The 27,963-nt window shown below is 41.2% G+C and overlaps 6 non-coding genes across 6 annotated transcripts; 3 read left to right on the plus strand and 3 right to left on the minus strand.

Moving 5' to 3' along the window:
• Positions 1-18,356: 18,356 nt before the first annotated feature.
• On the plus strand, positions 18,357-18,429 carry TRNAA-AGC (transfer RNA alanine (anticodon AGC)). The gene has a single exon. It is a non-coding gene; the product is annotated as a tRNA-Ala (tRNA).
• A 1,004-nt stretch (positions 18,430-19,433) lies between these two features.
• On the minus strand, positions 19,434-19,515 carry TRNAL-AAG (transfer RNA leucine (anticodon AAG)). Its single transcript has one exon. It is a non-coding gene; the product is annotated as a tRNA-Leu (tRNA).
• Positions 19,516-19,658: 143 nt separating this feature from the next.
• TRNAY-GUA (transfer RNA tyrosine (anticodon GUA)) lies at positions 19,659-19,744 on the plus strand. The gene is given in 2 exon segments: positions 19,659-19,695; positions 19,709-19,744. It is a non-coding gene; the product is annotated as a tRNA-Tyr (tRNA).
• Positions 19,745-23,592: 3,848 nt separating this feature from the next.
• On the minus strand, positions 23,593-23,674 carry TRNAL-AAG (transfer RNA leucine (anticodon AAG)). Its single transcript has one exon. It is a non-coding gene; the product is annotated as a tRNA-Leu (tRNA).
• Positions 23,675-23,817: 143 nt separating this feature from the next.
• Positions 23,818-23,904, plus strand: TRNAY-GUA (transfer RNA tyrosine (anticodon GUA)). The gene is given in 2 exon segments: positions 23,818-23,854; positions 23,868-23,904. It is a non-coding gene; the product is annotated as a tRNA-Tyr (tRNA).
• A 3,847-nt stretch (positions 23,905-27,751) lies between these two features.
• Positions 27,752-27,833, minus strand: TRNAL-AAG (transfer RNA leucine (anticodon AAG)). The gene has a single exon. It is a non-coding gene; the product is annotated as a tRNA-Leu (tRNA).
• Between the last annotated feature and the right edge of the window lie 130 nt (positions 27,834-27,963).

Raw genomic sequence — 27,963 nt, forward strand, 5'->3', positions numbered from 1 at the left:
CTCAGGTACAGTTGAGAGAATCTGTGCCTCACGTCTCTGTTCCTCAGAACGTCTCACGGATCCACGTGGTCTGGTCTGCAGGGGTCCCCTCACTCAACGATGGTAGTAGTAGAGATGGTTTACTCCAACGCTCCCACAGATGAATGCGTGTGGGTGGGGGGGGGGGGTTGAGACGGGGAAGATATGGAAATGTACTAGTGTGATAACGTACAAGGTATTTATTGACATACAACAACAATAAAATCACACTTACAATGTGGAAAGTTGGCGAGCTCCGCTCACAATGCCGTCCGCAGCCTGTGTAGCTCCTAATGCTGCCAAGGGGAAGGTCGCCGCGCGCTGCACTCGATTCCGGAAATCAGAGTGACGTCAGCAGTGGGGCAGACCGGAACTCTCCTCACACCAGGAACTACAGGTGCCCGGGCAGCTCAATTCACTAGGCTCCTCCTCCCTACGCGTTTCGTGACGAGTTGTCACTTCCTCAGGGGATAATGGAGCCTAGTGGATAGGCTATTTATGCTAATCTTAAGTGGAGAGCCCTCCTACAAGTGGGATGGACTGGGCGTGACTAGCTATGCATTACATTCAACTGCGATCATGGTAAAAGCAGACTGGGATCAATGTTACAACATACCTTATCAACTAGGACCCTTTCAAAGCATATGAATTAAAAACAGCCTAAATATCTAGTGAATTGATTAATAAATAGGGCATAGTGCATCTTACATGATCAACTATTAAAGAATCATCTTGATGTTTAAAAGACACCTATAGTATATACGAATATTATTAAAATTACATATCATTTAAAATTACACTTATACGATAATACATTTATATTCTATAACGATGCATATAAATCTAGATACATAATTTTAAGAATGTCAGAAGCAAATATAAAAACAACTATACAAAAAACTAATGCACTGATATAAAATGAACATTAAAAGCCTGTTAGTCACTCAGGCATAATAAAATGATCAGAGCCATGACACATTCACTGATCTTTTAAAAAAGCTGCCACGTCAAAATCGATATTTAGGCCGAGGGGGGACAGTGTCTTAAGTACATAGATCCAATAACTTTCCCTTTTAGATACTAAATTAAGTCTGTCTCCCCCCCGCCAACTACTTTTTGGGTTGTCGATTCCTACACATATCAGACCCTCTGGGTTCTGGCCATGATGTGTTTTAAAATGATTTGAGACGCTATGAGTCTCGAGGCCCCTCTTAATATTATAGACGTGTTCAGCGAACCGTCTTTTGAGGGGTCTCCCAGTGCGGCCTACATATTGCAGGCCGCATGGACATTCTAATAAATAAACACAGAAGTTGGTCCTGCAATTAATAAAGGTTTTAATATCAAAGCTTGCCCCTGTTACTTTAGATTGAAAGTTTTTGGTCTTTTTACTATGCTTGCAGCCAATGCAGTTAGTACAAGTGTAATATCCCTTTAGGTCATTTAACCAAGACACATGGCGATCTCTAAGGCCATCAATGGGACAACTGGGAGAAAGGGAAGATTTCAAATTTCTGGCCCTTCTATAAACAATTTTAGGTTTATTGGGGAGAATTGATTTCAGGATAGGGTCTTTATGGAGAATGCCCCAATGCTTGTTAAAGGTCTTAGATATAACTGGGGCCAGACCGCTATATTGAGTGATAAAAAATGGAAACTGTTCTTGAGTCTTTTGTTTAGGGATTTTTTCCATATCTTTAGTACATATTAGAGAAGCTCTATCTATCTTATTGACTTCTAATATAGCTCTGTCTAGTTCCTGATTCTTATACCCCCGTTCTATAAATTTAGTTTTTAGATCCTTAACCTGCTGTTGATAAATGTGATCTTCTGAGCAATTTCTCCTAATTCTTAATGCCTGTCCTTTCGGGATGTTACGCAACCATTGGGAGTGATGATGACTTGATGCCAACAGATAAGTGTTCGCATCCACTTCCTTATGGAAAGTTTTTGTGTGAACCATATTATCTGTCACATATAAAGATAGGTCAAGGAAGTTTATGCTGTTTTTATTGTCATTGAACGTGAATCTTAAATTTCTTGTATTGGTGTTCAGATGAACTTTAAACTGCTCTAGTTGATCGATGGGCCCCCTCCAGACACACAGCACATCGTCAATATATCTTTTCCAGAGCACCAGGTTCGCCCCAAATGGGTTAGAGGACCATATATGGTCCTCCTCCCATATAGACATAAATAAATTAGCGTAACTTGGGGCAAACCTGGTGCCCATTGCGGTGCCGCATGTCTGGAGAAAGAATTGGTGATTGTAACTGAAAAAGTTATGGGTCAGAATGAAGCTGATCCCATCCAGAATGAACTTCCTCAGTCTGTCATCTACTCCACCATCACGTTCTAAAACTCTCCTAATGGCGTCTATGCCCATCTGGTGATCTATTACAGTGTAGAGTGACACTACGTCGCACGTGACCCAACGCATGTCATCTGTCCAATCTAGATCCTGTATCAGGGTTAACACCTGTGAAGTGTCCCTTAGATAGGATGGGACTTGTACCACATATTTCTGTAAAAGGTAGTCCAGAAACTGGGACAGGTTCGATGTTAAGGAACCAATCCCTGATATGATCGGGCGGCCCGGGGGTCTAGTGAGGCTTTTATGTAACTTCGGGATGAAGTAAAACATCGGGATCCTGGGTTGTTCAATTGCTATGAACTCCATCTCCCTGATAGTGATAATTTCATCCCGAACGCCCTGATCTAAAAGTGTCTGTAACTCTACTTTAAATGGAACAGTCGGATTTGAATCTAGCTTCAGATAAGTGCTGTTATCGCCCAGAATTCTGAGTGATTCCTCCTCATAGTAGGAAGAATTCATAACAACCACTCCCCCTCCTTTGTCTGCTGCCTTGATCACTATATTTCTGTTTGACTCTAGGGATTTGACCGCCTCCTTCTCCTCTTTGCTGAGATTTTGTTTTGAACATTTGAAGTCTACACTCGCTGCCTCTAAATCGGAGATGACCATCTGGGCAAATGTATCTATAAAATTCCCCTTCATTCCTTTAGGATAGAAGGTGGAGGGTTTTTTAAATGGTGTAAGGGGAGGCTTGGTAGCCACAGGGTTGAGGTTGGGTGAGATAACTGTCCTACTGACTGCATCTTTGATGTAATACTTTTTGAGAGTAATCTTTCTCAAAAAGCGGTGGACGTCAACAAAGGTGTTGAACATGTTGGGTCCACTTACAGGTGCAAAGTTTAGGCCTCGCGACAGAACATCTAACTCTACTTGTTTGAGTGGTGTGTCACTTATGTTAAACACGTTACTCTTTACCAATCTCTCCCTTGGTCTAACCTTCTTCTTTCTCTTTCTCTTCCTTGACCCTCCTCTTTTCCCTCTGTATCTTCCACTCTCGATCTTTTCTTTTCTATCCGTACAGGTTCCTGTCTGGCTGGGTGGGCCCTTGTCCCTCTCCATCTTTCCTGCAATGGTGCTCTGCCTTGGCGCTGGTCCAAAAAAGAAATATGGTTACTACTGCTGTTTTCATGGCGGCCCCCATATGTCCTATCCACTGGGGATCTGTCCTGATAATGTTGACCTCCACGGGGTTTATCAACCGGGGATCTTTCTCTGCCCTGATACCCCTTACTATATTGTTCACCTGTATGTTCCCTATGCTTCCAATGTTCACCCTGATCCTGCTTGGTGGGTTTCTTTTTTCCTTTGCTGGAGCTAACAGGGGGGATACTGGCCGTATTTTGCAAATAACCCTGTTCTTCTATGGTGGGCCTATCTATAGTATCACTTTGAGTTGAATCAATTCTATCTCTAGAGATATTACCCTGGTGGATAGGATCTTGTCCACTTTGTTCTCCTCCTGCAATGGTAATGGTTTTGTCTACCTTCCAATTCCTTTGTTTATTGTCATCATAATCTTTTTTATCCCTTATAAACTTTTTATGTTTTGTTAATTTTACCTCTTTTTCTATTCTGTCTATTCTCAAAGATGTTTTTTCATCTAGGGCTTTATACTCTGGTAGTTCTGTAAATGGTTCTAACTGTTCTTTAATTGTATTGATCTTACCATCCAGAACTTCCATTGTATTAGTCCTATGTTTGATGATAAGTAGCATGAGGTTAACCGAACATGTATCTAGTATACAGTTCCATTCTTTTAAAAATTCCTCATCCTCATAGTCTGATGTTGGTGGTTTCTGTACTCTGAGACCTCTGGGAATCCTTTTATTCTCCAGATATTGCTTGAGAGTGTAGGTCTCCCAGATTTGTCTCATTTCTTGTATGAGTAATTTTTCTAATGTGGAAAACTGAGTATCTAGGCTATCTTTATCTGTCTCCATACTATCAGTGGTGTCATTGAAGAATCCAGCTAAATTCTGCCCTCTCAGTGTTCTGGTAGTGAATAGTGCCATCTTAAGTGTGGTCTGCTGCTGAGGGGTTAACGGAACAAAATACTAGCAAACAAACAATAATAAGCCCTCTAAAAAGCGCTGACCTACAGAAAAATAAATTAGTGATAACTGTGATAACAAATTAAAGTGACTAACCCTAAAGTGGTCAAAAATTAATCAAAAAATGATCAAAAGATAAAAGCAGCCTAAGGAACAAAAAATCAACAGACTATTCCAAATCTGTATAAACCAAATAAACATACAAATAAATTGTCCCAGGCGCTGTGAATATAGTCCAATGAACCCAAATACCGTGAACCAATTGGGCAGTCTTTAGTATAGGCTTCCTATGCCAGATATAATCTTGATAGTTGTTGGACAGGCAGGGGTGTTGTCTGATAAGATATGCTGATGTCTCTGAAATCATAGAAAAAAACAGCAGGGCACGCACATAGCGTGGTTTGTTTTTTCAATCACCCCCCTGCCTAGAACCCTGAAATCCTACTTACAGGATGAGGGGCTCTCAGGTACAGTTGAGAGAATCTGTGCCTCACGTCTCTGTTCCTCAGAACGTCTCACGGATCCACGTGGTCTGGTCTGCAGGGGTCCCCTCACTCAACGATGGTAGTAGTAGAGATGGTTTACTCCAACGCTCCCACAGATGAATGCGTGTGGGGGGGGGGGGGGTTGAGACGGGGAAGATATGGAAATGTACTAGTGTGATAACGTACAAGGTATTTATTGACATACAACAACAATAAAATCACACTTACAATGTGGAAAGTTGGCGAGCTCCGCTCACAATGCCGTCCGCAGCCTGTGTAGCTCCTAATGCTGCCAAGGGGAAGGTCGCCGCGCGCTGCACTCGATTCCGGAAATCAGAGTGACGTCAGCAGTGGGGCAGACCGGAACTCTCCTCACACCTAAAATTGTTTATAGAAGGGCCAGAAATTTGAAATCTTCCCTTTCTCCCAGTTGTCCCATTGATGGCCTTAGAGATCGCCATGTGTCTTGGTTAAATGACCTAAAGGGATATTACACTTGTACTAACTGCATTGGCTGCAAGCATAGTAAAAAGACCAAAAACTTTCAATCTAAAGTAACAGGGGCAAGCTTTGATATTAAAACCTTTATTAATTGCAGGACCAACTTCTGTGTTTATTTATTAGAATGTCCATGCGGCCTGCAATATGTAGGCCGCACTGGGAGACCCCTCAAAAGACGGTTCGCTGAACACGTCTATAATATTAAGAGGGGCCTCGAGACTCATAGCGTCTCAAATCATTTTAAAACACATCATGGCCAGAACCCAGATATGTGTAGGAATCGACAACCCAAAAAGTAGTTGGCGGGGGGGAGACAGACTTAATTTAGTATCTAAAAGGGAAAGTTATTGGATCTATGTACTTAAGACACTGTCCCCCCTCGGCCTCAATATCGATTTTGACCTGGCAGCTTTTTTAAAAGATCAGTGAATGTGTCATGGCTCTGATCATTTTATTATGCCTGAGTGACTAACAGGCTTTTAATGTTCATTTTATATCAGTGCATTAGTTTTTTGTATAGTTGTTTTTATATTTGCTTCTGACATTCTTAAAATTATGTATCTAGATTTATATGCATCGTTATAGAATATAAATGTATTATCGTATAAGTGTAATTTTAAATGATATGTAATTTTAATAATATTCGTATATACTATAGGTGTCTTTTAAACATCAAGATGATTCTTTAATAGTTGATCATGTAAGATGCACTATGCCCTATTTATTAATCAATTCACTAGATATTTAGGCTGTTTTTAATTCATATGCTTTGAAAGGGTCCTAGTTGATAAGGTATGTTGTAACATTGATCCCAGTCTGCTTTTACCATGATCGCAGTTGAATGTAATGCATAGCTAGTCACGCCCAGTCCATCCCACTTGTAGGAGGGCTCTCCACTTAAGATTAGCATAAATAGCCTATCCACTAGGCTCCATTATCCCCTGAGGAAGTGACAACTCGTCACGAAACGCGTAGGGAGGAGGAGCCTAGTGAATTGAGCTGCCCGGGCACCTGTAGTTCCTGGTGTGAGGAGAGTTCCGGTCTGCCCCACTGCTGACGTCACTCTGATTTCCGGAATCGAGTGCAGCGCGTGGCGACCTTCCCCTTGGCAGCATTAGGAGCTACACAGGCTGCGGACGGCATTGTGAGCGGAGCTCGCCAACTTTCCACATTGTAAGTGTGATTTTATTGTTGTTGTATGTCAATAAATACCTTGTACGTTATCACACTAGTACATTTCCATATCTTCCCCGTCTCAACCCCCCCCCCCCACCCCACACGCATTCATCTGTGGGAGCGTTGGAGTAAACCATCTCTACTACTACCATCGTTGAGTGAGGGGACCCCTGCAGACCAGACCACGTGGATCCGTGAGACGTTCTGAGGAACAGAGACGTGAGGCACAGATTCTCTCAACTGTACCTGAGAGCCCCTCATCCTGTAAGTAGGATTTCAGGGTTCTAGGCAGGGGGGTGATTGAAAAAACAAACCACGCTATGTGCGTGCCCTGCTGTTTTTTTCTATGATTTCAGAGACATCAGCATATCTTATCAGACAACACCCCTGCCTGTCCAACAACTATCAAGATTATATCTGGCATAGGAAGCCTATACTAAAGACTGCCCAATTGGTTCACGGTATTTGGGTTCATTGGACTATATTCACAGCGCCTGGGACAATTTATTTGTATGTTTATTTGGTTTTACAGATTTGGAATAGTCTGTTGATTTTTTGTTCCTTAGGCTGCTTTTATCTTTTGATCATTTTTTGATTAATTTTTGACCACTTTAGGGTTAGTCACTTTAATTTGTTATCACAGTTATCACTAATTTATTTTTCTGTAGGTCAGCGCTTTTTAGAGGGCTTATTATTGTTTGTTTGCTAGTATTTTGTTCCGTTAACCCCTCAGCAGCAGACCACACTTAAGATGGCACTATTCACTACCAGAACACTGAGAGGGCAGAATTTAGCTGGATTCTTCAATGACACCACTGATAGTATGGAGACAGATAAAGATAGCCTAGATACTCAGTTTTCCACATTAGAAAAATTACTCATACAAGAAATGAGACAAATCTGGGAGACCTACACTCTCAAGCAATATCTGGAGAATAAAAGGATTCCCAGAGGTCTCAGAGTACAGAAACCACCAACATCAGACTATGAGGATGAGGAATTTTTAAAAGAATGGAACTGTATACTAGATACATGTTCGGTTAACCTCATGCTACTTATCATCAAACATAGGACTAATACAATGGAAGTTCTGGATGGTAAGATCAATACAATTAAAGAACAGTTAGAACCATTTACAGAACTACCAGAGTATAAAGCCCTAGATGAAAAAACATCTTTGAGAATAGACAGAATAGAAAAAGAGGTAAAATTAACAAAACATAAAAAGTTTATAAGGGATAAAAAAGATTATGATGACAATAAACAAAGGAATTGGAAGGTAGACAAAACCATTACCATTGCAGGAGGAGAACAAAGTGGACAAGATCCTATCCACCAGGGTAATATCTCTAGAGATAGAATTGATTCAACTCAAAGTGATACTATAGATAGGCCCACCATAGAAGAACAGGGTGATTTGCAAAATACGGCCAGTATCCCCCCTGTTAGCTCCAGCAAAGGAAAAAAGAAACCCACCAAGCAGGATCAGGGTGAACATTGGAAGCATAGGGAACATACAGGTGAACAATATAGTAAGGGGTATCAGGGCAGAGAATGATCCCCGGTTGATAAACCCCGTGGAGGTCAACATTATCAGGACAGATCCCCAGTGGATAGGACATATGGGGGCCGCCATGAAAACAGCAGTAGTAACCATATTTCTTTTTTGGACCAGCGCCAAGGCAGAGCACCATTGCAGGAAAGATGGAGAGGGACAAGGGCCCACCCAGCCAGACAGGAACCTGTACGGATAGAAAAGAAAAGATCGAGAGTGGAAGATACAGAGGGAAAAGAGGAGGGTCAAGGAAGAGAAAGAGAAAGAAGAAGGTTAGACCAAGGGAGAGATTGGTAAAGAGTAACGTGTTTAACATAAGTGACACACCACTCAAACAAGTAGAGTTAGATGTTCTGTCGCGAGGCCTAAACTTTGCACCTGTAAGTGGACCCAACATGTTCAACACCTTTGTTGACGTCCACCGCTTTTTGAGAAAGATTACTCTCAAAAAGTATTACATCAAAGATGCAGTCAGTAGGACAGTTATCTCACCCAACCTCAACCCTGTGGCTACTAAGCCTCCCCTTACACCATTTAAAAAACCCTCCACCTTCTATCCTAAAGGAATGAAGGGGAATTTTATAGATACATTTGCCCAGATGGTCATCTCCGATTTAGAGGCAGCGAGTGTAGACTTCAAATGTTCAAAACAAAATCTCAGCAAAGAGGAGAAGGAGGCGGTCAAATCCCTAGAGTCAAACAGAAATATAGTGATCAAGGCAGCAGACAAAGGAGGGGGAGTGGTTGTTATGAATTCTTCCTACTATGAGGAGGAATCACTCAGAATTCTGGGCGATAACAGCACTTATCTGAAGCTAGATTCAAATCCGACTGTTCCATTTAAAGTAGAGTTACAGACACTTTTAGATCAGGGCGTTCGGGATGAAATTATCACTATCAGGGAGATGGAGTTCATAGCAATTGAACAACCCAGGATCCCGATGTTTTACTTCATCCCGAAGTTACATAAAAGCCTCACTAGACCCCCGGGCCGCCCGATCATATCAGGGATTGGTTCCTTAACATCGAACCTGTCCCAGTTTCTGGACTACCTTTTACAGAAATATGTGGTACAAGTCCCATCCTATCTAAGGGACACTTCACAGGTGTTAACCCTGATACAGGATCTAGATTGGACAGATGACATGCGTTGGGTCACGTGCGACGTAGTGTCACTCTACACTGTAATAGATCACCAGATGGGCATAGACGCCATTAGGAGAGTTTTAGAACGTGATGGTGGAGTAGATGACAGACTGAGGAAGTTCATTCTGGATGGGATCAGCTTCATTCTGACCCATAACTTTTTCAGTTACAATCACCAATTCTTTCTCCAGACATGCGGCACCGCAATGGGCACCAGGTTTGCCCCAAGTTACGCTAATTTATTTATGTCTATATGGGAGGAGGACCATATATGGTCCTCTAACCCATTTGGGGCGAACCTGGTGCTCTGGAAAAGATATATTGACGATGTGCTGTGTGTCTGGAGGGGGCCCATCGATCAACTAGAGCAGTTTAAAGTTCATCTGAACACCAATACAAGAAATTTAAGATTCACGTTCAATGACAATAAAAACAGCATAAACTTCCTTGACCTATCTTTATATGTGACAGATAATATGGTTCACACAAAAACTTTCCATAAGGAAGTGGATGCGAACACTTATCTGTTGGCATCAAGTCATCATCACTCCCAATGGTTGCGTAACATCCCGAAAGGACAGGCATTAAGAATTAGGAGAAATTGCTCAGAAGATCACATTTATCAACAGCAGGTTAAGGATCTAAAAACGAAATTTATAGAACGGGGGTATAAGAATCAGGAACTAGACAGAGCTATATTAGAAGTCAATAAGATAGATAGAGCTTCTCTAATATGTACTAAAGATATGGAAAAAATCCCTAAACAAAAGACTCAAGAACAGTTTCCATTTTTTATCACTCAATATAGCGGTCTGGCCCCAGTTATATCTAAGACCTTTAACAAGCATTGGGGCATTCTCCATAAAGACCCTATCCTGAAATCAATTCTCCCCAATAAACCTAAAATTGTTTATAGAAGGGCCAGAAATTTGAAATCTTCCCTTTCTCCCAGTTGTCCCATTGATGGCCTTAGAGATCGCCATGTGTCTTGGTTAAATGACCTAAAGGGATATTACACTTGTACTAACTGCATTGGCTGCAAGCATAGTAAAAAGACCAAAAACTTTCAATCTAAAGTAACAGGGGCAAGCTTTGATATTAAAACCTTTATTAATTGCAGGACCAACTTCTGTGTTTATTTATTAGAATGTCCATGCGGCCTGCAATATGTAGGCCGCACTGGGAGACCCCTCAAAAGACGGTTCGCTGAACACGTCTATAATATTAAGAGGGGCCTCGAGACTCATAGCGTCTCAAATCATTTTAAAACACATCATGGCCAGAACCCAGATATGTGTAGGAATCGACAACCCAAAAAGTAGTTGGCGGGGGGGAGACAGACTTAATTTAGTATCTAAAAGGGAAAGTTATTGGATCTTAGTACTTAAGACACTGTCCCCCCTCGGCCTCAATATCGATTTTGACCTGGCAGCTTTTTTAAAAGATCAGTGAATGTGTCATGGCTCTGATCATTTTATTATGCCTGAGTGACTAACAGGCTTTTAATGTTCATTTTATATCAGTGCATTAGTTTTTTGTATAGTTGTTTTTATATTTGCTTCTGACATTCTTAAAATTATGTATCTAGATTTATATGCATCGTTATAGAATATAAATGTATTATCGTATAAGTGTAATTTTAAATGATATGTAATTTTAATAATATTCGTATATACTATAGGTGTCTTTTAAACATCAAGATGATTCTTTAATAGTTGATCATGTAAGATGCACTATGCCCTATTTATTAACCAATTCACTAGATATTTAGGCTGTTTTTAATTCATATGCTTTGAAAGGGTCCTAGTTGATAAGGTATGTTGTAACATTGATCCCAGTCTGCTTTTACCATGATCGCAGTTGAATGTAATGCATAGCTAGTCACGCCCAGTCCATCCCACTTGTAGGAGGGCTCTCCACTTAAGATTAGCATAAATAGCCTATCCACTAGGCTCCATTATCCCCTGAGGAAGTGACAACTCGTCACGAAACGCGTAGGGAGGAGGAGCCTAGTGAATTGAGCTGCCCGGGCACCTGTAGTTCCTGGTGTGAGGAGAGTTCCGGTCTGCCCCACTGCTGACGTCACTCTGATTTCCGGAATCGAGTGCAGCGCGCGGCGACCTTCCCCTTGGCAGCATTAGGAGCTACACAGGCTGCGGACGGCATTGTGAGCGGAGCTCGCCAACTTTCCACATTGTAAGTGTGATTTTATTGTTGTTGTATGTCAATAAATACCTTGTACGTTATCACACTAGTACATTTCCATATCTTCCCCGTCTCAACCCCCCCCCCCCCCCCACACGCATTCATCTGTGGGAGCGTTGGAGTAAACCATCTCTACTACTACCATCGTTGAGTGAGGGGACCCCTGCAGACCAGACCACGTGGATCCGTGAGACGTTCTGAGGAACAGAGACGTGAGGCACAGATTCTCTCAACTGTACCTGAGAGCCCCTCATCCTGTAAGTAGGATTTCAGGGTTCTAGGCAGGGGGGTGATTGAAAAAACAAACCACGCTATGTGCGTGCCCTGCTGTTTTTTTCTATGATTTCAGAGACATCAGCATATCTTATCAGGCAACACCCCTGCCTGTCCAACAACTATCAAGATTATATCTGGCATAGGAAGCCTATACTAAAGACTGCCCAATTGGTTCACGGTATTTGGGTTCATTGGACTATATTCACAGCGCCTGGGACAATTTATTTGTATGTTTATTTGGTTTATACAGATTTGGAATAGTCTGTTGATTTTTTGTTCCTTAGGCTGCTTTTATCTTTTGATCATTTTTTGATTAATTTTTGACCACTTTAGGGTTTGTCACTTTAATTTGTTATCACAGTTATCACTAATTTATTTTTCTGTAGGTCAGCGCTTTTTAGAGGGCTTATTATTGTTTGTTTGCTAGTATTTTGTTCCGTTAACCCCTCAGCAGCAGACCACACTTAAGATGGCACTATTCACTACCAGAACACTGAGAGGGCAGAATTTAGCTGGATTCTTCAATGACACCACTGATAGTATGGAGACAGATAAAGATAGCCTAGATACTCAGTTTTCCACATTAGAAAAATTACTCATACAAGAAATGAGACAAATCTGGGAGACCTACACTCTCAAGCAATATCTGGAGAATAAAAGGATTCCCACAGGTCTCAGAGTACAGAAACCACCAACATCAGACTATGAGGATGAGGAATTTTTAAAAGAATGGAACTGTATACTAGATACATGTTCGGTTAACCTCATGCTACTTATCATCAAACATAGGACTAATACAATGGAAGTTCTGGATGGTAAGATCAATACAATTAAAGAACAGTTAGAACCATTTACAGAACTACCAGAGTATAAAGCCCTAGATGAAAAAACATCTTTGAGAATAGACAGAATAGAAAAAGAGGTAAAATTAACAAAACATAAAAAGTTTATAAGGGATAAAAAAGATTATGATGACAATAAACAAAGGAATTGGAAGGTAGACAAAACCATTACCATTGCAGGAGGAGAACAAAGTGGACAAGATCCTATCCACCAGGGTAATATCTCTAGAGATAGAATTGATTCAACTCAAAGTGATACTATAGATAGGCCCACCATAGAAGAACAGGGTGATTTGCAAAATACGGCCAGTATCCCCCCTGTTAGCTCCAGCAAAGGAAAAAAGAAACCCACCAAGCAGGATCAGGGTGAACATTGGAAGCATAGGGAACATACAGGTGAACAATATAGTAAGGGGTATCAGGGCAGAGAAAGATCCCCGGTTGATAAACCCCGTGGAGGTCAACATTATCGGGACAGATCCCCAGTGGATAGGACATATGGGGGCCGCCATGAAAACAGCAGTAGTAACCATATTTCTTTTTTGGACCAGCGCCAAGGCAGAGCACCATTGCAGGAAAGATGGAGAGGGACAAGGGCCCACCCAGCCAGACAGGAACCTGTACGGATAGAAAAGAAAAGATCGAGAGTGGAAGATACAGAGGGAAAAGAGGAGGGTCAAGGAAGAGAAAGAGAAAGAAGAAGGTTAGACCAAGGGAGAGATTGGTAAAGAGTAACGTGTTTAACATAAGTGACACACCACTCAAACAAGTAGAGTTAGATGTTCTGTCGCGAGGCCTAAACTTTGCACCTGTAAGTGGACCCAACATGTTCAACACCTTTGTTGACGTCCACCGCTTTTTGAGAAAGATTACTCTCAAAAAGTATTACATCAAAGATGCAGTCAGTAGGACAGTTATCTCACCCAACCTCAACCCTGTGGCTACCAAGCCTCCCCTTACACCATTTAAAAAACCCTCCACCTTCTATCCTAAAGGAATGAAGGGGAATTTTATAGATACATTTGCCCAGATGGTCATCTCCGATTTAGAGGCAGCGAGTGTAGACTTCAAATGTTCAAAACAAAATCTCAGCAAAGAGGAGAAGGAGGCGGTCAAATCCCTAGAGTCAAACAGAAATATAGTGATCAAGGCAGCAGACAAAGGAGGGGGAGTGGTTGTTATGAATTCTTCCTACTATGAGGAGGAATCACTCAGAATTCTGGGCGATAACAGCACTTATCTGAAGCTAGATTCAAATCCGACTGTTCCATTTAAAGTAGAGTTACAGACACTTTTAGATCAGGGCGTTCGGGATGAAATTATCACTATCAGGGAGATGGAGTTCATAGCAATTGAACAACCCAGGATCCCGATGTTTTACTTCATCCCGAAGTTACATAAAAGCCTCACTAGACCCCCGGGCCGCCCGATCATATCAGGGATTGGTTCCTTAACATCGAACCTGTCCCAGTTTCTGGACTACCTTTTACAGAAATATGTGGTACAAGTCCCATCCTATCTAAGGGACACTTCACAGGTGTTAACCCTGATACAGGATCTAGATTGGACAGATGACATGCGTTGGGTCACGTGCGACGTAGTGTCACTCTACACTGTAATAGATCACCAGATGGGCATAGACGCCATTAGGAGAGTTTTAGAACGTGATGGTGGAGTAGATGACAGACTGAGGAAGTTCATTCTGGATGGGATCAGCTTCATTCTGACCCATAACTTTTTCAGTTACAATCACCAATTCTTTCTCCAGACATGCGGCACCGCAATGGGCACCAGGTTTGCCCCAAGTTACGCTAATTTATTTATGTCTATATGGGAGGAGGACCATATATGGTCCTCTAACCCATTTGGGGCGAACCTGGTGCTCTGGAAAAGATATATTGACGATGTGCTGTGTGTCTGGAGGGGGCCCATCGATCAACTAGAGCAGTTTAAAGTTCATCTGAACACCAATACAAGAAATTTAAGATTCACGTTCAATGACAATAAAAACAGCATAAACTTCCTTGACCTATCTTTATATGTGACAGATAATATGGTTCACACAAAAACTTTCCATAAGGAAGTGGATGCGAACACTTATCTGTTGGCATCAAGTCATCATCACTCCCAATGGTTGCGTAACATCCCGAAAGGACAGGCATTAAGAATTAGGAGAAATTGCTCAGAAGATCACATTTATCAACAGCAGGTTAAGGATCTAAAAACTAAATTTATAGAACGGGGGTATAAGAATCAGGAACTAGACAGAGCTATATTAGAAGTCAATAAGATAGATAGAGCTTCTCTAATATGTACTAAAGATATGGAAAAAATCCCTAAACAAAAGACTCAAGAACAGTTTCCATTTTTTATCACTCAATATAGCGGTCTGGCCCCAGTTATATCTAAGACCTTTAACAAGCATTGGGGCATTCTCCATAAAGACCCTATCCTGAAATCAATTCTCCCCAATAAACCTAAAATTGTTTATAGAAGGGCCAGAAATTTGAAATCTTCCCTTTCTCCCAGTTGTCCCATTGATGGCCTTAGAGATCGCCATGTGTCTTGGTTAAATGACCTAAAGGGATATTACACTTGTACTAACTGCATTGGCTGCAAGCATAGTAAAAAGACCAAAAACTTTCAATCTAAAGTAACAGGGGCAAGCTTTGATATTAAAACCTTTATTAATTGCAGGACCAACTTCTGTGTTTATTTATTAGAATGTCCATGCGGCCTGCAATATGTAGGCCGCACTGGGAGACCCCTCAAAAGACGGTTCGCTGAACACGTCTATAATATTAAGAGGGGCCTCGAGACTCATAGCGTCTCAAATCATTTTAAAACACATCATGGCCAGAACCCAGAGGGTCTGATATGTGTAGGAATCGACAACCCAAAAAGTAGTTGGCGGGGGGGAGACAGACTTAATTTAGTATCTAAAAGGGAAAGTTATTGGATCTATGTACTTAAGACACTGTCCCCCCTCAGCCTCAATATCGATTTTGACCTGGCAGCTTTTTTAAAAGATCAGTGAATGTGTCATGGCTCTGATCATTTTATTATGCCTGAGTGACTAACAGGCTTTTAATGTTCATTTTATATCAGTGCATTAGTTTTTTGTATAGTTGTTTTTATATTTGCTTCTGACATTCTTAAAATTATGTATCTAGATTTATATGCATCGTTATAGAATATAAATGTATTATCGTATAAGTGTAATTTTAAATGATATGTAATTTTAATAATATTCGTATATACTATAGGTGTCTTTTAAACATCAAGATGATTCTTTAATAGTTGATCATGTAAGATGCACTATGCCCTATTTATTAATCAATTCACTAGATATTTAGGCTGTTTTTAATTCATATGCTTTGAAAGGGTCCTAGTTGATAAGGTATGTTGTAACATTGATCCCAGTCTGCTTTTACCATGATCGCAGTTGAATGTAATGCATAGCTAGTCACGCCCAGTCCATCCCACTTGTAGGAGGGCTCTCCACTTAAGATTAGCATAAATAGCCTATCCACTAGGCTCCATTATCCCCTGAGGAAGTGACAACTCGTCACGAAACGCGTAGGGAGGAGGAGCCTAGTGAATTGAGCTGCCCGGGCACCTGTAGTTCCTGGTGTGAGGAGAGTTCCGGTCTGCCCCACTGCTGACGTCACTCTGATTTCCGGAATCGAGTGCAGCGCGCGGCGACCTTCCCCTTGGCAGCATTAGGAGCTACACAGGCTGCGGACGGCATTGTGAGCGGAGCTCGCCAACTTTCCACATTGTAAGTGTGATTTTATTGTTGTTGTATGTCAATAAATACCTTGTACGTTATCACACTAGTACATTTCCATATCTTCCCCGTCTCAACCCCCCCCCCACCCCACACGCATTCATCTGTGGGAGCGTTGGAGTAAACCATCTCTACTACTACCATCGTTGAGTGAGGGGACCCCTGCAGACCAGACCACGTGGGTCCGTGAGACGTTCTGAGGAACAGAGACGTGAGGCACAGATTCTCTCAACTGTACCTGAGAGCCCCTCATCCTGTAAGTAGGATTTCAGGGTTCTAGGCAGGGGGGTGATTGAAAAAACAAACCACGCTATGTGCGTGCCCTGCTGTTTTTTTCTATGATTTCAGAGACATCAGCATATCTTATCAGACAACACCCCTGCCTGTCCAACAACTATCAAGATTATATCTGGCATAGGAAGCCTATACTAAAGACTGCCCAATTGGTTCACGGTATTTGGGTTCATTGGACTATATTCACAGCGCCTGGGACAATTTATTTGTATGTTTACCAGGAGTTCCACTGGTGGATTTGGGGTATTCCCTGATGCAAATCTTGTAAAAGTGAACATTTTATTCTTAAAGCCCATTTTATTTTTATATTTAATTGAAAAGGGTTATGACTGTCACGGTAGACAAGGTATTTTAACACATTTATATTTAAGGGATCAGTCAATAGGCAAAACAAGGCAGTGAAATAAAATGAGGTTTATTCGGATAAAGACCTCGGAAACACACAGAAATACAGAATGCAAAAGTATATACACTCCCATCTGTCAGTACCCTGTAGATGTGCACTATATCTGTATCCATGTGTGTTACATTGTGTAGAGCAGCGGTGCGCAAACTGTGGGGCGCGACCCCCAGGGGGGGCGCGACACTCCCGACGGGGGGCGCGGGGTTTACAGAGGCCCCGCACGCTTCCCGAAGGCACTTAAATTAAGTGCCGGGGGAGCTGCAGGGCCTCTGTAAACCTAACTTACCGTGGCTCCGGCAGCTTCCTCCCTGTGTCGCCATGGCAACGCGGCGTCAAAATGACGCTGCGAGGTCATGTGACGTCATGTTGCTATAGCAACGTGACGTCATTACGCCGGAGCGCGGGTAAGTTGGGGTTGGGAGGGGGGCGCGGGAGTGAGGGGACAGCCGGCAGGGGGGCGCAGGGAAAAAAGTTTGCGCCCCCCTGGTGTAGAGGATGTGAAAACAAAAAAAGACTTGCGCTCATATGTGGTCTGTGATAAAATTAGTGACTTATGAATAAGATATAAAATACAACCTTAGCAGGTGAGGTTTTGTGCTGCTGGTCAGTGGGAATGGCTCAAACACCAGGCTACATGGAAACAAAAAAAGAACAGCGCAAAAAAACATTGTGTAGTATAATAAAATAATTATTTATAGTGTAAGGGTGAGTATTGCACGTACATCAACAAAAAGGGTTAATAGCATGACATGTTAGGGACATGTTACCACTCGGCAGGCACAGCAGGATACAGACACCGGTTACTGGACGTCCTCCCTCAGAATGCTGGTATCCGGTTTCGGAGTAAGCAGCTCAGCGCTGGGGAACCTTCCCGCGCCTTCACGGAGCCCTCAGCAGTTATTCTCAAGGGTTGATCGCCACGCTTCTTCCGGTTTGGTCCACGCCGGCGTGTGACGTCATCCGGCAGCGTCTCTCGGCCGGTCGTGTCTTTAATGCGTCACCAGCATTCTGAGGGAGGACGTCCAGTAACCGGTGTCTGTATCCTGCTGTGCCTGCCGAGTGGTAACATGTCATGCTATTAACCCTTTTTGTTGATGTACGTGCAATACTCACCCTTACACTATAAATAATTATTTTATTATACTACACAATGGTTTTTTTGCGCTGTTCTTTTTTTGTTTCCATTGTGTAGAGGATGTATGTGTACAATGGAGACGTCTTTCAACAGGCAGCATATGGGGGATTAGCTCAAATGGTAGAGCGCTCGCTTAGCATGCGAGAGGTAGCGGGATCGATGCCCGCATTCTCCAGTTTTTTAAATAGTATTTTGTTTTTAGCCCACTATTAATACAGAGGGATTCTCTGTTTTTAGCTATGTTAAAAGGGGCACAACCAAAATGTGTTTGAGTTGCCCCAGTATAACACAAAGTGAAGTGAATATGACACAGTAATATTACAGAAAGCATATTACTGCATTACCAATACTCTTTCTTTCTTATCTCTTTTCTATATCAAGCTGTGTGACGGCAGGGGGTAGCCGGCCTTCATTAATAAAGGTGACACCGGGCTGGTTGCCCCTGAAACCGTATGTCAAGGGCTGAAGTGTCAGCTCTTGGGTCTAGTTGTGCGCCCTAATGTATTCTCCTGTAGTTTACGGTCCCCTGCAGGAATGTAAGTTAGGGATGCCGTCGGGTGTAGTTAGGATCCCTGTTAGGAAATAGCTGCAAGACACGCACTTTGGGAGCAGGAGATTAAGGGTGGATATTAGGGAGCAACTAGGGTTAAACATCTGTGTAATGTGTTGCTGACCGGAGTAGCCGGTAGTACTGTTATGTTACCCGCAAATGGTGTATAATTTTATCACGAATGTTACCTGATCTTTTCTCTATCACTAAAAGATCAGGTAACATTCATGGAAACCCCACACAACATTTGGTTACCATGTAAATAAGCACATACATACCATTACTTAGCTCTGTGTTTTTTGTTCTTCTTGAATCTTATTTCTAGTGTTAATAAGGTTTTTATAAATTCATATTTCCTAAATCCTTTCAGGATGAATGTTTTGGAAGCATTTATATATGGTTAATACCTTTCTTTGACAATGACACATATATCCAATAATGCTACTTATGCACCAAATGATGGGGAATAATGCACTAAATAATGTATTGAAATAGATATCAGACATAAGATGTGGCTGTCAAAAACATAGACATGAAACAGTTAATAGTGGTTATTAGCTATGTTGGCTCTACAGTGATACAGAATAAGACAAAGTAAGTAATTGTTACTACAGGCAATAAATAAAGATTGGCAGCAGTGGGATTTGAACCCACGCCTCCGAAGAGACTGGAGCCTTAATCCAGCGCCTTAGACCGCTCGGCCACGCTACCACATGAGTTCTTGAATGTGTGGTATGATGTTTGTAAAGGGAACTGATTTATATCATATGTTTTCTTTGCATGTTTAATCCCCTCAATACAAGCTCCACCACATGCAGGAATTATCCGGTTATTCCTTGGGCCAAAGCATGAAGCCTTCGATAGCTCAGTTGGTAGAGCGGAGGACTGTAGTGGTAATACAGCAATCCTTAGGTCACTGGTTCAATTCCGGTTTGAAAGACTTCTGTTTTTTATTTTCAAACTCATTCAGATGTTTGATATTATGTCAAATAAAAAGTGCAATTGGGTATCAGTATGCCAATAAGTATAAATGCTTAATTCTGCTACAGGAGGAATACACATGAAATTCTCTTTATATAAATACATAAATTCATAACACAGATACATTTCATTACTGACAATCTGCCTGTAAATACAATGACCACAAGCTCTCTCTCCCTATCTCTAAAAGATCAGGTAACATTCATGGAAATCCCGCACAGCATTTGGTTACCATGTAAATAAGCATATACATACCATTACTTCCCTCTGTGTTTTGTTCTTCTTGAATCTTATTTCTAGTTTTAATAAGGTTTTTATGAATTCATATTTCCTAAATCCTTTCAGGATGAATGTTTTGGAAGCATTTATATAAATATAAAATATTAAATATATATTTATATATATTATATTTGGTTAATACCTTCTTTGACAATGTCACATATATCTGAGGAAAAAGTTCATAAGCGACTTGAAAAAATGTAAATAAATAATGCACCTGGCCCCTATGGCATACATCCAAGAGTTCTCAAGGTGTTAAGCTCAGTAATAGCCAAACCATTATATTTAATATTCAAGGACTCCATTTCCACAGGCTCAGTACCACAAGATTGGCATAAAACAGATGTGGTGCCTATATTTAAAAGGGAGCTAGATCACAACCGGGGAATTACAGACCTGTAAGCCTGACATCAATAGTGGGGGAACTACTTGAAGGTTTAATACGGCATAATATTCAGGAATACCTAATGGAAAATAAAATTATTAGTAATAGTCAGCATGGATTTATGAAGGATATATCATGCCAAATTAACCTTATTTGTTTCTTTGAGGAGGTGAGTAGGAATTTAGACCAGGGTAATGCAGTTGATGTGGTCTACTTAGATTTTGCAAAGGCTTTTGATACAGTTTCACACAAGAGGTTGGTGTACAAAATAAAGAAAATTGGACTCAGTAATAATATATGCACCTGGATTGAAAACTGGTTAAAGGATAGACAACAGAGGGTTGTCATAAATGGAACTTTTTCAGGTTGGGCTAAAGTCGTGAGTGGAGTACCTCAGGGATCGGTACTGGGACCCCTGCTTTTTAACTTGTTTATTAATTACTTTGAGGTTGGCATCGAGAGCAAAGTCTCCATCTTTGCTGATGATACTAAATTGTGTAAGGTAATAGAATCAGAGCAGGATGTAATTTCTCTTCAGAAGGACTTTTAGAGACTGGAAACGTGGGCAGGTAAATGGCAGATGAGGTTTAATACAGATAAATGTAAGGTTATACATTTTGGGATGCAAGAATGAAAAGGCGACACAAATTAAATGGGGATAAATTGGGGGAATCCTTGATGGAGCAGGATTTAGGAGTGCTTTAGGAGTCAGGAAGGAATTTATTTTTCCCCTTATGAGATATTATTGGATGATATGACTCTGGGGTTTTTTGTTCGCCTTCCTCTGGATCAATAAGTAAGTATAGATAAAGGATAAAGTATCTGTTGTCTAAATTTAAAAGTAAGTCATTGTTGCTACAGCCAATAAACAAAAATTGGCAGCGGTGGGATTTGAACCCACGTCTCCAAAGAGACTGGAGCCATTGACTGTCGGACCCGGTTGGGGTCGAGTAAGAGGGTCCCCCTGAGCTAGGGGCAAAAAGAATTAACCCGCTACCTTCCCTAGGACCGGAGATACAATTTTAATATGACTGAACTTGGCCGTGACCAAGTTCCCACGCCAATTTAGTGATCAAAGCTTTTCTATGGATATTGTATCCGCTTTCGGGGTTTGCGGTTTGGCTGGCTGCCAGCTCGTTCCTTGAGGTCGGACTCGAGGAATCCCCATTGAAATACATTACTCCATTAATTTCAATGGCGGAGTTCGCTCGTCCTCTCGGGCGCCACCTGCTGGTCTTTTCTGATATTAGGCCAAAACCACGGAAATCTCCATTGACTTGCATGGAGCTCCAATGGCGGCCTATGGGATGGGCTGCAAATGGGGATAGAAAAGGCGGGAAGGGGAACAAAGGGCAATAAACATGTTAATGCAATTCACCCTGGACATTCACCCTGGACATTCTCATTAAGGCTGACAATGAGAAACATTATACTACCCCACATTTCCTGAGTTCACCCAAGGTGGGCTGCTATAAATGTTATGGATGTAGCATTTGTAACAGTTTAAATACTGGAGATAAGTTTTACCATCCTAGAAGTGGCAAGATGTTCACTATTAAGGAACGTATTACATGTACCACCACGAACATAGTCTACATGATCAAATGCCCTTGTGGACTATGTTATATTGGTAAGAGCAATCGGATGCTTAAAACTAGATTTATTGAACATAAGAGTAAAATAAATAATCGTGCGGAAGACACCGCTCTTTTTAGACATTGCTCTGAATTCAGTCATCCCATTTCATCACTAAAATTAATGGGTATTGAACATATCAAAAAAGCTAGGGCAGGATTGGAAAAGGATGTTTTATTATTACAACGTGAATCATTCTGGATCCACACTTTAGATACAGTATTCCCTAATGGACTAAATGACTTTTTGTCATTAGGATGTTTCATTGAAGAAAGGTAAAACCACTTATTCCATAGGCTGCTGCCACTGCCTGCTGTTATTGGATAAATATTTAAGCTGTCAGAATAGTATGCCACTGGGGCTGAGCATGTTTAAGAATTGACAAAACCAACCTTTTTTTAACTTTTATTATTATTCACTGTTCATAGTAAATGATATGTTAGCAGCTTGTTCAACCGTGTTGTGCTGATTTATCACTCCGTTTTTTTTTGTTTTTTTTCCCTTTTTTTCTCTCTTTTTTATAATATCGTGGACTTCTAAAAAATGGAAGATAACTCCCTCCAATGAAGAACAAAAGAAGATGACACATGGAAGGACCTCTATTGAAGAAAATACGCTGATCAACTTATCCATCATACACTCGCAGGATCACATTTAAAAGGATTAACGTTAGTGCAATGATTGGTACACAACATGCACTTCTGGCGTTTCAATTTGAAGGAAATCGAATGGATACCTACTGCGCATGTGCGCGCTTGAAACGCATGAGATCGTGCGTTCCAACTACTGAGGACAAGGAATGATCAAAGATTGACGCTTGTGCAATGACTCATATGCAGTCAGCACTGACTGCGCCTCGAGTGTATGTCTACTGCGCATGCGCGCATTTGAAACACATGAGGACGCTGCGTTCCAACCTTTGAGGACCCGAATCAATGACGTCACAAAGATGGATACCGAATAATCAGGAAGTGCGCATGCGCGCATTTGAAACGCACGAGGACGCTGCGTTCCAACCATTGAGGACCCGAAGTGATGACGTCACAAAGATGGATACCGAATAACCAGGAAGTGGGAGGACATGAACATCACGATATCTAAAGGAGGACTTACAGCTGTTGGGGATCACCTATTCAAGCTTGCACACTGGACATTGGTTCAAGGAACTGATTAAGCACATGGACTTCATCAACACTGATTGAACAGGTTGCATTGTGGGGATTTGGGGCACTATTTATATGTTGTTAGACCAGATTTGTATATGCCATTGTCACTTGAAAAAGACCTCCACGGTCGAAACGTTGTGTTGGCTCAAAAAATGAGTTTGAATTTGCAAAATCCGCTGTGCCCTCTGTTCCTTCCTCTTTGAAATAGATATCAGACATAAGATGTGGCTGTCAAAAACATAGACATGAAACAGTTAATAGTGGTTATTAGCTATGTTGGCTCTACAGTGATATAGAATAAGACAAAGTAAGTAATTGTTACTACAGGCAATAAATAAAGATTGGCAGCGGTGGGATTTGAACCCACGCCTCCGAAGAGACTGGAGCCTTAATCCAGCGCCTTAGACCGCTCGGCCACGCTACCACATGAGTTCTTGAATGTGTGGTATGATGTTTGTAAAGGGAACTGATTTATATCATATGTTTTCTTTGCATGTTTAATCCCCTCAATACAAGCTCCACCACATGCAGGAATTATCCGGTTATTTCTTTGGCCAAAGCATGAAGCCTTCGATAGCTCAGTTGGTAGAGCAGAGGACTGTAGTGGTAATACAGCAATCCTTAGGTCAATTGGTTCAATTCCGGTTCGAAGGACTTCTGTTTTTTATTTTCAAACTCATTCAGATGTTTGATATTATGTCAAATAAAAAGTGCAATTGGGTATCAGTATGCCAATAAGTATAAATGCTTAATTCTGCTACAGGAGGAATACACATGAAATTCTCTTTATATAAATACATAAATTCATAACACAGATACATTTCATTACTGACAATCTGCCTGTAAATACAATGACCACAAGCTCTCTCTCCCTATCTCTAAAAGATCAGGTAACATTCATGGAAATTCCGCACAGCATTTGTTACCATGTAAATAAGCATATACATACCATTACTTCCCTCTGTGTTTTGTTCTTCTTGAATCTTATTTCTAGTTTTAATAAGGTTTTTATGAATTCATATTTCCTAAATCCTTTCATGATGAATGTTTTGGAAGCATTTATATAAATATAAAATATTAAATATATATTTATATATATTATATTTGTTAATACCTTCTTTGACAATGTCACATATATCTGAGGAAAAAGTTCATAAGCGACTTGAAAAAATGTAAATAAATAATGCACCTGGCCCCTATGGCATACATCCAAGAGTTCTCAAGGTGTTAAGCTCAGTAATAGCCAAACCATTATATTTAATATTCAAGGACTCCATTTCCACAGGCTCAGTACCACAAGATTGGAATAAAACCGATGTGGTGCCTATATTTAAAAGGGAGCTAGATCACAACCGGGGAATTACAGACCTGTAAGCCTGACATCAATAGTGGGGGAACTACTTGAAGGTTTAATACGGCATAATATTCAGGAATACCTAATGGAAAATAAAATTATTAGTAATAGTCAGCATGGATTTATGAAGGATATATCATGCCAAATTAACCTTATTTGTTTCTTTGAGGAGGTGAGTAGGAATTTAGACCAGGGTAATGCAGTTGATGTGGTCTACTTAGATTTTGCAAAGGCTTTTGATACAGTTTCACACAAGAGGTTGGTGTACAAAATAAAGAAAATTGGACTCAGTAATAATATATGCACCTGGATTGAAAACTGGTTAAAGGATAGACAACAGAGGGTTGTCATAAATGGAACTTTTTCAGGTTGGGCTAAAGTCGTGAGTGGAGTACCTCAGGGATCGGTACTGGGACCCCTGCTTTTTAACTTGTTTATTAATTACCTTGAGGTTGGCATCGAGAGCAAAGTCTCCATCTTTGCTGATGATACTAAATTGTGTAAGGTAATAGAATCAGAGCAGGATGTAATTTCTCTTCAGAAGGACTTTTAGAGACTAGAAACGTGGGCAGGTAAATGGCAGATGAGGTTTAATACAGATAAATGTAAGGTTATACATTTTGGGATGCAAGAATGAAAAGGCGACACAAATTAAATGGGGATAAATTGGGGGAATCCTTGATGGAGCAGGATTTAGGAGTGCTTTAGGAGTCAGGAAGGAATTTATTTTTCCCCTTATGAGATATTATTGGATGATATGACTCTGGGGTTTTTTGTTCGCCTTCCTCTGGATCAATAAGTAAGTATAGATAAAGGATAAAGTATCTGTTGTCTAAATTTAAAAGTAAGTCATTGTTGCTACAGCCAATAAACAAAAATTGGCAGCGGTGGGATTTGAACCCACGTCTCCAAGGAGACTGGAGCCATTGACTGTCGGACCCGGTTGGGGTCGAGTAAGAGGGTCCCCCTGAGCTAGGGGCAAAAAGAATTAACCCGCTACCTTCCCTAGGACCGGAGATACAATTTTAATATGACTGAACTTGGCCGTGACCAAGTTCCCACGCCAATTTAGTGATCAAAGCTTTTCTATGGATATTGTATCCGCTTTCGGGGTTTGCGGTTTGGCTGGCTGCCAGCTCGTTCCTTGAGGTCGGACTCGAGGAATCCCCATTGAAATACATTACTCCATTAATTTCAATGGCGGAGTTCCGCTCGTCCTCTCGGGCGCCACCTGCTGGTCTTTTCTGATATTAGGCCAAAACCACGGAAATCTCCATTGACTTGCATGGAGCTCCAATGGCGGCCTATGGGATGGGCTGCAAATGGGGATAGAAAAGGCGGGAAGGGGAACAAAGGGCAATAAACATGTTAATGCAATTCACCCTGGACATTCACCCTGGACATTCTCATTAAGGCTGACAATGAGAAACATTATACTACCCCACATTTCCTGAGTTCACCCAAGGTGGGCTGCTATAAATGTTATGGATGTAGCATTTGTAACAGTTTAAATACTGGAGATAAGTTTTACCATCCTAGAAGTGGCAAGATGTTCACTATTAAGGAACGTATTACATGTACCACCACGAACATAGTCTACATGATCAAATGCCCTTGTGGACTATGTTATATTGGTAAGAGCAATCGGATGCTTAAAACTAGATTTATTGAACATAAGAGTAAAATAAATAATCGTGCGGAAGACACCGCTCTTTTTAGACATTGCTCTGAATTCAGTCATCCCATTTCATCACTAAAATTAATGGGTATTGAACATATCAAAAAAGCTAGGGCAGGATTGGAAAAGGATGTTTTATTATTACAACGTGAATCATTCTGGATCCACACTTTAGATACAGTATTCCCTAATGGACTAAATGACTTTTTGTCATTAGGATGTTTCATTGAAGAAAGGTAAAACCACTTATTCCATAGGCTGCTGCCACTGCCTGCTGTTATTGGATAAATATTTAAGCTGTCAGAATAGTATGCCACTGGGGCTGAGCATGTTTAAGAATTGACAAAACCAACCTTTTTTTAACTTTTATTATTATTCACTGTTCATAGTAAATGATATGTTAGCAGCTTGTTCAACCGTGTTGTGCTGATTTATCACTCCGTTTTTTTTTGTTTTTTTTCCCTTTTTTTCTCTCTTTTTTATAATATCGTGGACTTCTAAAAAATGGAAGATAACTCCCTCCAATGAAGAACAAAAGAAGATGACACATGGAAGGACCTCTATTGAAGAAAATACGCTGATCAACTTATCCATCATACACTCGCAGGATCACATTTAAAAGGATTAACGTTAGTGCAATGATTGGTACACAACATGCACTTCTGGCGTTTCAATTTGAAGGAAATCGAATGGATACCTACTGCGCATGTGCGCGCTTGAAACGCATGAGATCGTGCGTTCCAACTACTGAGGACAAGGAATGATCAAAGATTGACGCTTGTGCAATGACTCATATGCAGTCAGCACTGACTGCGCCTCGAGTGTATGTCTACTGCGCATGCGCGCATTTGAAACACATGAGGACGCTGCGTTCCAACCTTTGAGGACCCGAATCAATGACGTCACAAAGATGGATACCGAATAATCAGGAAGTGCGCATGCGCGCATTTGAAACGCACGAGGATGCTGCGTTCCAACCATTGAGGACCCGAAGTGATGACGTCACAAAGATGGATACCGAATAACCAGGAAGTGGGAGGACATGAACATCACGATATCTAAAGGAGGACTTACAGCTGTTGGGGATCACCTATTCAAGCTTGCACACTGGACATTGGTTCAAGGAACTGATTAAGCACATGGACTTCATCAACACTGATTGAACAGGTTGCATTGTGGGGATTTGGGGCACTATTTATATGTTGTTAGACCAGATTTGTATATGCCATTGTCACTTGAAAAAGACCTCCACGGTCGAAACGTTGTGTTGGCTCAAAAAATGAGTTTGAATTTGCAAAATCCGCTGTGCCCTCTGTTCCTTCCTCTTTGAAATAGATATCAGACATAAGATGTGGCTGTCAAAAACATAGACATGAAACAGTTAATAGTGGTTATTAGCTATGTTGGCTCTACAGTGATATAGAATAAGACAAAGTAAGTAATTGTTACTACAGGCAATAAATAAAGATTGGCAGCGGTGGGATTTGAACCCACGCCTCCGAAGAGACTGGAGCCTTAATCCAGCGCCTTAGACCGCTCGGCCACGCTACCACATGAGTTCTTGAATGTGTGGTATGATGTTTGTAAAGGGAACTGATTTATATCATATATTTTCTTTGCATGTTTAATCCCCTCAATACAAGCTCCACCACATGCAGGAATTTTCCGGTTATTTCTTTGG

Source organism: Ascaphus truei, chromosome 4, assembly GCF_040206685.1.
Source record: "Ascaphus truei isolate aAscTru1 chromosome 4, aAscTru1.hap1, whole genome shotgun sequence".
In the NCBI taxonomy this organism is placed as follows: domain Eukaryota; kingdom Metazoa; phylum Chordata; class Amphibia; order Anura; family Ascaphidae; genus Ascaphus; species Ascaphus truei.